This window comes from Mastomys coucha, unplaced genomic scaffold, assembly GCF_008632895.1.
Source record: "Mastomys coucha isolate ucsf_1 unplaced genomic scaffold, UCSF_Mcou_1 pScaffold21, whole genome shotgun sequence".
Taxonomy (NCBI): domain Eukaryota; kingdom Metazoa; phylum Chordata; class Mammalia; order Rodentia; family Muridae; genus Mastomys; species Mastomys coucha.
Window position 1 is genome coordinate 164,377,313 of NW_022196904.1, and position 9,158 is coordinate 164,386,470.

The following is a 9,158-nucleotide window of genomic DNA, read 5'->3' on the forward strand; positions in this document are numbered from 1 at the left end:
GAAGACCAAATTTAAAAAAAAAAAAGATCCAGAGGACATATTCTGTGACAAATCCCTATGGATCAACCAACAGTTGTAGTGTTAAAGTTATTGTAGATATTTCAAGACCTATTAAGTCATGGGGAATTAAAAGAAAGGAAGAAAGGAAGGAAGAAAAAGGAGAGAGAGAAAGAGAAAAGAAAGGGAGGAAAAAGGAAGAAAGGATAGTTGTTACTAATTCAAAAAGATAAAATACAGTGTTATTGTATCATTGATTTACAAAACCAATATAATTTAAATCAACATCTTTTAAAATAAAACGTTGCCAAATACACTGACACATATTTTGCTGATCTGGATTTGCCCAAGTAGTTTTAGTGGAGCAATCATTTCTGTCAATACTTCCAGGACAGTGGCCTCTTCTGTTCTAGAAAGCATTACTGAACTACATATTCAAAGAAGCCCAGAGATCACTGGGAATGACCAGAGGGGACAAGGAAAATAAGTAAAATTAAATCTGCTGTTAAAAGAGATGAGAGCACTTTTCAATTTGAACATAAGACATAAGCTGAAAATTTAAGCAGACTCCAAACCAAACCCACCCTTTTCTGATAGAGGAGTGGAGGCTAGAAACAGTAAGAGAGCCTGGTGGTTAAGGAGAATGCTAGAAGACCATTCTCTTATGATTATAATTATTATTACCAAATAGTTATACACATTCATATGAAGACTTCACTGTGACATTTCCATACACACAGATAGCATGCTTTATCACATCTATGGTCCCTACCTCTCTCTCTTACCATCTTTCTCCATCCCTCCACCACTCCCTAGTAGTGCTCTATTAAGAAGACCGATTGATGCATCATCAGAACAGCCAGGGTGAGGTCTGCATGTCCAATTTTTTTTTTTTTTTTTTTTTTTTTTTTTTTTTTTAGAGAATGTCTTGTCTCATGTATCTCAGGCTGGCCCTGTATTGTCTATTTGGCAAAGATGACACTGAACAACTGATCATCCTGTCCACAACTGATGAATTAAATGTAAGAATTAATGTGCCAGAACTAAAGGTAAGTAATACCACAATTGGTTTGTGAGGTTCTGGGGACTGAACCCAGGGTTTCATGCATACAAGGCAAGCATTCTACCAAGTGAGCTCCATTTTTAGTCCTACTTACAGCTTTTACAAACCCTCAGAATGGAGTTAATGTCTCCTATAAGTGACATTTCATATAAATATACCTCTAATTACTCACATCTCACTGTTCAACACTCACTCTTACCTTTTCTCCAAGAAAAGCATGTGTCACCTCTGTTCATCCCTTCCGGAGTTCTTTGTGCAACTCCATCAAGGTTACAACATGTAAGTGCTCAGGAGATGGAAAAGAGCCCTGGACACTTGTCCAGGGCCTTGGGCAGGAGCTTACACTGCTTGGGGCTGTGGGGGCACACTGTAACTGCTGGTGTGTTTAAGTGATATATTCATGCTAAATGGTAACACATGTAACACTTCCTGTTTCAGATGTGTTCTTGGCTAACCCTTTTGGAAAATGTTATACAGAGATTTCTTCATGGCAGACACGTGCGCGCGCGCGCGCACACACACACACACACACACACACACACACACACAGAGAGAGAGAGAGAGAGAGAGAGAGAGAGAGAGAGAGAGAGAGAGAGAGAGAGAGCTTAAACAACAAAAAAGGAAGATTTAAAGCCCAGAACAATCTACCCCCCCCTCCCCGCTTTTTTTCTGGGAATAGTAGGAGACCCAGCAGCCTTATTTCACGGAAGCTGTTAAGAATGAAGGCAGCATTACACATTCCATGTGTTCTTTCTAGAGAGAATCATCAAATTAATGTAAGCACACCCATGTCCTAAAATAGAACGCAGTGACACAAAGCAAACTCTGTGTGGGAAAGAACAAAACTCCTTTGACCACACTAAGCACTCAAAGCTGGTGGCTGCCTAACCAGGTCCTCCTGGGGCTAAGAAATGCGTCCATATAGAACCAGGTCCTTCAGCTGAAGGAGAAACACTAGTGTGTGCTCTTTATGGGGGTAAATGACCTCACAAATGGCCACAAGGCCCCAGAATCTTTTGTTGTGGCAATGAGCATTTATGTGGGAACTGGAGTCTTGACTAATAAAAGGAGCCTGGTGAGAACTCTCTGAGAATGGCCTATCGTTTAGCTTCTGCAGCACTGAGAACGCCAGAAGCTCTAGCTTGTGCTAAGACAGGTGATCCAGAGGTGGTTCTCCCACACCTCTGGCCAGGTGGCCAGCAGGCTGAAGCACTTGGGAGCTGATGAACGGCTTATCCTGCTTTCTCTGGTGTAGCATATGAAATGATGTGTTCCTGGGTTCACATCTATAAAACGCAGGCAGGCTGTCTCCTTGGTCTAACATTAGGAGACTGAGAAAGGAGCCTTTCTGTGTTAAAGCCCTGAGAATAACAGTAATATTAACAACCACAGTGTAAGCTTCCTCACAGGCCAACACAAGCTGGCTTCAGATAACATTTTCATTTGGAGCGATTGAGTGGTTCTGAGTAATTTTTTTTCCACAATCCAAATTACTTTTTAGTTTCTCACTATTAGATCCAGGGTCAGTACTGAAAACTCTCAGCTGATTCTTCGATATGGACCATTTTGTACAATATTTTGTGTTCATGGATGTTTAGAATTAAATATAAGTGTATAATATATAAATAATATGATAATGTTATTTATAATATTGTAAATAATTAAAAATGTTATATAAAATATAAATATAAAACCCAAAGGTGTCTACTTGCAATACTTGTGTCACATGCTAGGTTCTTTATTCAAACACAATCTCTGGAAAAGAATATTCTTGATGTATCCCATACATGTGCATAAAATGGCTTCAAGTAGCCCTGTATTAAAAGGAAAAGTAAAAATCAAGAAAAACATTTCAGCTATATCTGAAAGTCTATGAATTTCATTTAAATTGCTGAAGCTCAGTGGATCTTATTCTTTTTCTCATCTACATATGCCTATATATGTAGATGAGAAAATATATATTTTAATGAACTCATCAGGCATGGTCTCCTTGAGATCACCCCTTCTCATTATGACAGTGATAGTGGGTTGCATTTATTTATTTACTAAGTTGTTAATATGACTTTTTTTTTTTTTAGGTTTTTCAAGACAGGGTTTCTCTGTGTAGCCCTGGCTGTCCTGGAACTGCCTTGAACTCAGAAATCCGCCTGCTTCTGCCTCTCAAGTGCTGGGATTAAAGGTGTGCGCCACCACTGCCCGGCTGACATTTCTGATATTAAGTGGGTTATGTTATGGCAGCTATTTTGAAAAATGAGGGTTTCCACGTGAACTGTTATATCAGAGTTAAACAGAGCGCATGGTTCTGCAGCTTGCCTCTGGTCTGGACTCCAGAGGATTGAACTTCACTGATGGAGCCCTGTGAAAACGGTCCAGGCAAAGCAGCTGAGGGTGACGTCGCACATGCTTTGCCTAAATACTAACTGGAGTGCCTTTGGGGGCTCACTGTGAAATGAATGATTTAACTTTGTGAAAAGCTAGCTCCCACTTCTAGGCAAGGCACAACAGGCACGATGACTGTAGTCTCCAGCTGAACAATAACGATAGGAAGAGCAGAGTATTTTAAGATCGTCTGACCTTTATTTAAAGGGTTCGCGCTTGTAGTCTTTTAACAACTCTTTGAGAGCTCTGTAGTTTTGGTGGGTTTCAAGATCTCACTTGTAGTTTCGAGTAGAGTTTTAAGATGGTACCCATGGGGCTTTCCTTTCCTGGGGGCTCACAGATGGTAAAGTCCTAGCTCCTAATCTGATTGATCGTTGCTGAAGGTGCACCGGGAAGTCCATTTTCGTATTGAACAATCATGCTCTCGAGCGTTGCCTCAGCCTGCTTTCTACCGCTGTGATGAGGATGCCATGACCAGAAGCAACTCGGACGAGGGAGGGGCTTATTTTACCTCATCGCTCACGATTCCATCAGGATGGGAAACCTGGATAGAGGATCTGAAGCACAGGCCATGGAGGAGTACTCTTTACTGGCTGGCTATCCCGGGTTTGCTCAAACTCCTTTATTATATACTCCAGGACCAGCAGCCCAGGTATGCCACTCTCCACACTGTCCACAGTGGGTTGCCCCCTCCCACACCAATCATCCATCAATCAAGCAGACCAACAGGTTTACTTATAGGCCAGTCTGATGGGAGAGCATTTTCTCAGTTGAGGTTTCCTCTTATATAACAACTCTAGTTGGTGTCAAGTTGACAAGAGAGTAACCAGCACAAGAGTATAAAGTTCTAACATCTTGAACATTAATATATATCCTGCAGACATCAAGAGAACCATTGAGTGTGTATGTGTATAGGTACATTAAATATATATTAATTCATGTTATAGAGATTAAGGGAAGCTAACACTTGAATATTATTTTCGTAACTAAGTCATCTTATAACTATTGAGAATTCTTCTTTGTAAATTTTGAAGAGCCAGTAGTCTATTCCTTCATTCTATGTTGAACAATGAAGAGGAGCAATTTTGGGGTCTGTACGGGGAGGTAGCTGAAGTTTGCTCTATAGGAGTAGATGACAAGTTTTTACGGGAACCCATGAAAGTCACTCCTTTAAAATAAGAAAAATAGGCAGGGCAGTGGTGGCTCACACCTTTAATCCCAGCACTTGGGAGGCAGAGGCAGGCAGATTTCAAGGCCAGCCTGGTCTACAGAGTGAGTTCCAGGGCAGCCAGAGAAACCCTGTCTCAAAAAACAAAAAACAAAAAAAGAAAAAGAAAAAGAAAAAAAGATGAGAAGGAAGGAGGGGATGAGGAAGAAGAATGGGGAGGACAGACAGAAAGAACATCTTTAGGCAGAGTGAAAAGCTTGGTGAAGACAGGTGATTCTTCTGTCTTATTCCCCATTGCCTTACTCTGAACCTCACAGTACATCAATGGTCAGAATATTCTTCTTTGTTCTGTGCCCCAGTGTAGGGGAATTCCAGGGCCAATAAGTGGGAGAGGATGGGGTGGCAAGCATGGGGGGGGGAAGGCAACAGGGGTGTGTTCTTGTTTTTGTTTGTTTGTTTGTTTTTTGGAGGGGAAACAGGGAAAGGAGAAATCATATGATATGTAAATAAAGAAAATATCCAATAAAAAAGAATATTCTTCTTTATTATTGGTTATTTTATTTATTTACATTTCAAATGTGAGCCTCCTTCCCAGTTTTCCCTCCACCAACCCCCTATCCCTTCCCCACCTGCTTCTATGAGGGTGCTCACCTACCACATCCACTCACTCCGGCTTGGCTCCCTAGCATTCCCCTAAGCTGAGTTATTGAGCCTCCACTGGACCAATGGCTCCCCTCCCATTGATGCCAGATAAGGCAATCCTCTGCTACATATGCAGTTGGAGCCATGGGTCCCTCCATGTGTACTCTTTGATTGGTGGTTTAGTCCCTGGGAGCTCTGGTGGGTGGGTGGGTGGGTGGGGGTCTGGGTGGCTGATACTGTTTTTCCTATGGGATTGCAAACTCTTTCAGCTCTTTCAGTCCTTCCCCTAACTCCTCCATTGGGATCCCTGTGCTCAGTCTGATGGTTGGCTGTGTGCATCTACATCTGTGTTGGTCAGGCTCTGGCATAGCCTTTCATGGGACAGCTATACTCGGCTCCTGTCAACAAGTACTTCTTGGCATCAGCAATAGTGTCTGGGTTTGGTGTCTGCAAATGGGATGGATTCCTAGGTCAGGCAGTCTCTGGGTAGCCTTTCCTTCAGTCTCTGCTCCACTCTTTGTCCCTGTATTTCCTTTTGACAGGAACAATTTTTGAGATGTATGGGTGACTCCATCCCTCCACTGGGGACTGTGCCTAAGCTCTGGATATGGTCTCTACAGGTTCTCTCTCCCCTTTGTTGGGTATTTCTGCTAATGTCATCTCTTTTGGGTCCTGGAAGCCTCTTGAGTCCCTGGCATCTGAGACTTTCTAGTGGCTGCCCCCAGTCCCCATACCTGACTGCTACACACCTCCATTCAAATTCCTGACTCTCTATACTCCCCCTTCTCCTCCCACATCTGATCCCACCTCCCGCTTTTCTCTCCCCCTTCCCTCTCCCTCCCAGGTCCCTGCCTCCTTCTACCTCCCTTGATTATTTTCTTCCCCCTTTCGAGTAGGCTTGACATATCTACATTTTGGTCTTTTTTTGTTCATTCTTTGGCTCTTTTAGCTATCTGAATCAAGGGTAGTAGAAAAATGTAAATATTGACTGTACCTTCACAATATTCCTTTTAAAAACATCATAGCTACAACTTGTTTTCTTTTGGGGTCTAGGGACTATTCAGTGAGAACAGGAAGCTCGGCTTTTGGTGTAGAATCATTGTATTTTCTTTGAATTGAAGTACTCTCTATAGAGGAAGGAGAGGGGCTTGTAAGACTCAAAAAGTAAACACTACACACAGGAACACATACAAACGTGAACACACATAAAGAAACAAAAGCAAATGAAATGTATAAGGCTCAGGAAGTTATTGAAACATACAAGACTCAGAAGTCAGTGCCCCCTCCCAGGTTATACAAACAATAACAACTGCTTGGAGGAGAGACTGGGCTGCAGGGAGCTCTAGGGCTGGGACAGTTGGTAGTTGTCATCAGCACTGGTGTGGGCTTTTAGGTGATGTAGCTGCCTTGGAGTCACCCATACTTCTGAAAGAAACCCTTAACCCATGCTGCTATAGGAATCACAATACACTTTCTGGTTCACTAAGCTAGACTTGAATGGAATCATTTCTTTGGTCAGTCATTGATGCAAAATCTGGACTGAATAAATGTGTCCTCATGTCTTTCTAGGAAAAGTCACACAACAAGTATAAATAAACAAGGTCGGAGAGGCAAATACCTCTGCCCTACCCTGGCGTTGGCACTGTGTTTGTATGTGCTGTATAATTTTCCTTCTTTGGCGTCTCTGATATCTCACATTCTGAATCTGCTTTATGAATATCAATGCAAAAATACTCAATAAAATACTTGCAAACCAAATCCAAGAACACATCAAAACGATCATCTATCCTGATCAAGTAGGCTTCATCTCAGGGATGCAGGGATGGTTCAGTATATGGGAATCCATTAACATAATTCACTATATAAATAAACTCAAAGAAAAAAAACATATGATCACCTCATTAGATGGTGAGAAAACATTTGACAAAATCCAACACCCATTCATGATAAAAAGTCGTGGAAAGATCAGTAATTCAAGACCTATACTTAAACATAGTAAAAGCAATATACAGCAAACCAGTAGCTAATATCAAACTAAATAGAGGGAAACTTGAAGCAATCCCACTAAAACCAGAGACTAGACAAGGCTGCCCACTCTCTCCCTACATATTCAGTATTGTACTTGAAGTCCTAGCCAGAGCAATTAGACAACAAAAGGAGAAATGAAACGGCTACAAATTGGAAAGGAAGAAGTCAAATTATCACTATTTGCTATGATAGTATACTTAAGTGACCCCAAAAATTCCACCAGAGAGCTCCTAAACCTGATAAACAATTTCAGCAAAGTAGCTGGATATAAAATTAACTCAAGCAAATCAGTGGCCTTCCTCTATACAAAAGATAAACAGGCTGAGAAAGAAATTAAGGAAACAACACCCTTCATAATAGTCACAAATAATATAAAATATCTTGGTGTGGCTTTAACTAAGCAAGTAAAAGATCTGTATGACAAGAACTTCAAGTCTCTGAAGAAGGAAATTGAAGAAGATCTTAGAAGATGGAAAGATCTCCCATGCTCATGAATTGGCAGGATTAATATAGTAAAAATGGCCATCTTACTGAAAGCAATATACAGATTCAATGCAATTCCCATCAAAATTCCAACTCGATTTTTCAGACTTGGAAAGAGCAATGTGCAAATTCATCTGGAGTAACAAAACACTATTCTCAATGATAAAAGAACTTCTGGTGGAATCACCATCCCACACCTTAAGCTGTACTATCGAGCAATTGTGATTAAAATTGCATGGTATTGTTACAGTGACAGGCAGGTGGATCAATGGAATAGAAAAGAAGACCCAGAAATGAACCCACGCACCTATGGTCACTTGATCTTTGACAAAGGAGCCAAAACCATCCAGTGGAAAAAAGACAGCATTTTCAACAAACAGTGCCGGCTCAACTTGATGTCAGCATGTGAAAGAATGCAAACGGATCCATTCCTATCTCCTTGTACAAAGCTCAAGTCCAAGTGGATCAAGGACCTCCACATAAAACCAGATACACTAAAACTAATAGAAAAGAAAGTGTGGAAGAGCCTTGAGCACATGGGCACAGGGGAAAATTTCCTGAAGAGAACACTACTAGCTTATGTTCTAAGATCAAGAATTGACAAATGAGACCTCATAAAATTGCAAAGCTTCTGTAAGGTAAAGGATACTGTCAATAGGACAAAATGGCAACCAACAGATTGGGAAAAGATCTTTACCAACCCTATATCCCATAGAGGGATAATATCCAATATACACAAAGAACTCAAGAAGTTAGACTCCAGAGAACCAAATAACCTTATTAAAAAATGGGGTATAGAGCTAAATAAAGAATTCTCAACTGAGGAATATGAATGGTTGAGAAGCACCTAAAGAAATGTTCAACATCCTTAGTCATCAGGGAAATGAAAATCAAAACAACCCTGAGAGTCCACTTTACACCAATCAGAATGGCTAAGATCAAGAACTCAGGTGACAGCAGATGCTGGTGAGGTTGTGGAAAAAGAGGAACACTCCCTCATTACTGGTGGGATTGCAAGCTGGTACAACCACTCTGGAAATCAGTTTGGCAGTTCCTCCAGAATTTGGACATAGTACCACCAGAGGACAAAGCTATAGCACTCTTGGGCATATACCCAGAAGATGCTCCAACATGTAATAAGGACACATGCTCCACTAAGTTCATAGCAACCTTATAATAGCCAGAAACTGGAAACAACCCAGATGTCCCTCAATAGAGGAATGGATACAGAAAATGTGGTACATCTACACAATGGAGTACTACTCATCTATTAAAAAGAATGAATTTATGAAATTCTTAGGTAAATGGATGGATCTGGAGAATACCATCTTGAGTGAGGTAACCCAATTACAAAAGAACACACATGGTATGCACTCTCTGATAAGTGGATATTAGCCC

General features: G+C 41.1%; 1 long non-coding RNA gene across 1 annotated transcript in view; it reads right to left on the bottom strand.

The window, feature by feature from the left end:
• Positions 1-6,296: 6,296 nt before the first annotated feature.
• The window catches only part of LOC116103750, a 16,631-nt gene continuing 13,769 nt past the window's right edge, over positions 6,297-9,158 (bottom strand). Inside the window, exon 3 of the long non-coding RNA XR_004123569.1 lies at positions 6,297-6,376. This is a non-coding gene — a long non-coding RNA (uncharacterized LOC116103750). The remainder of the gene's footprint in view (positions 6,377-9,158) is intronic.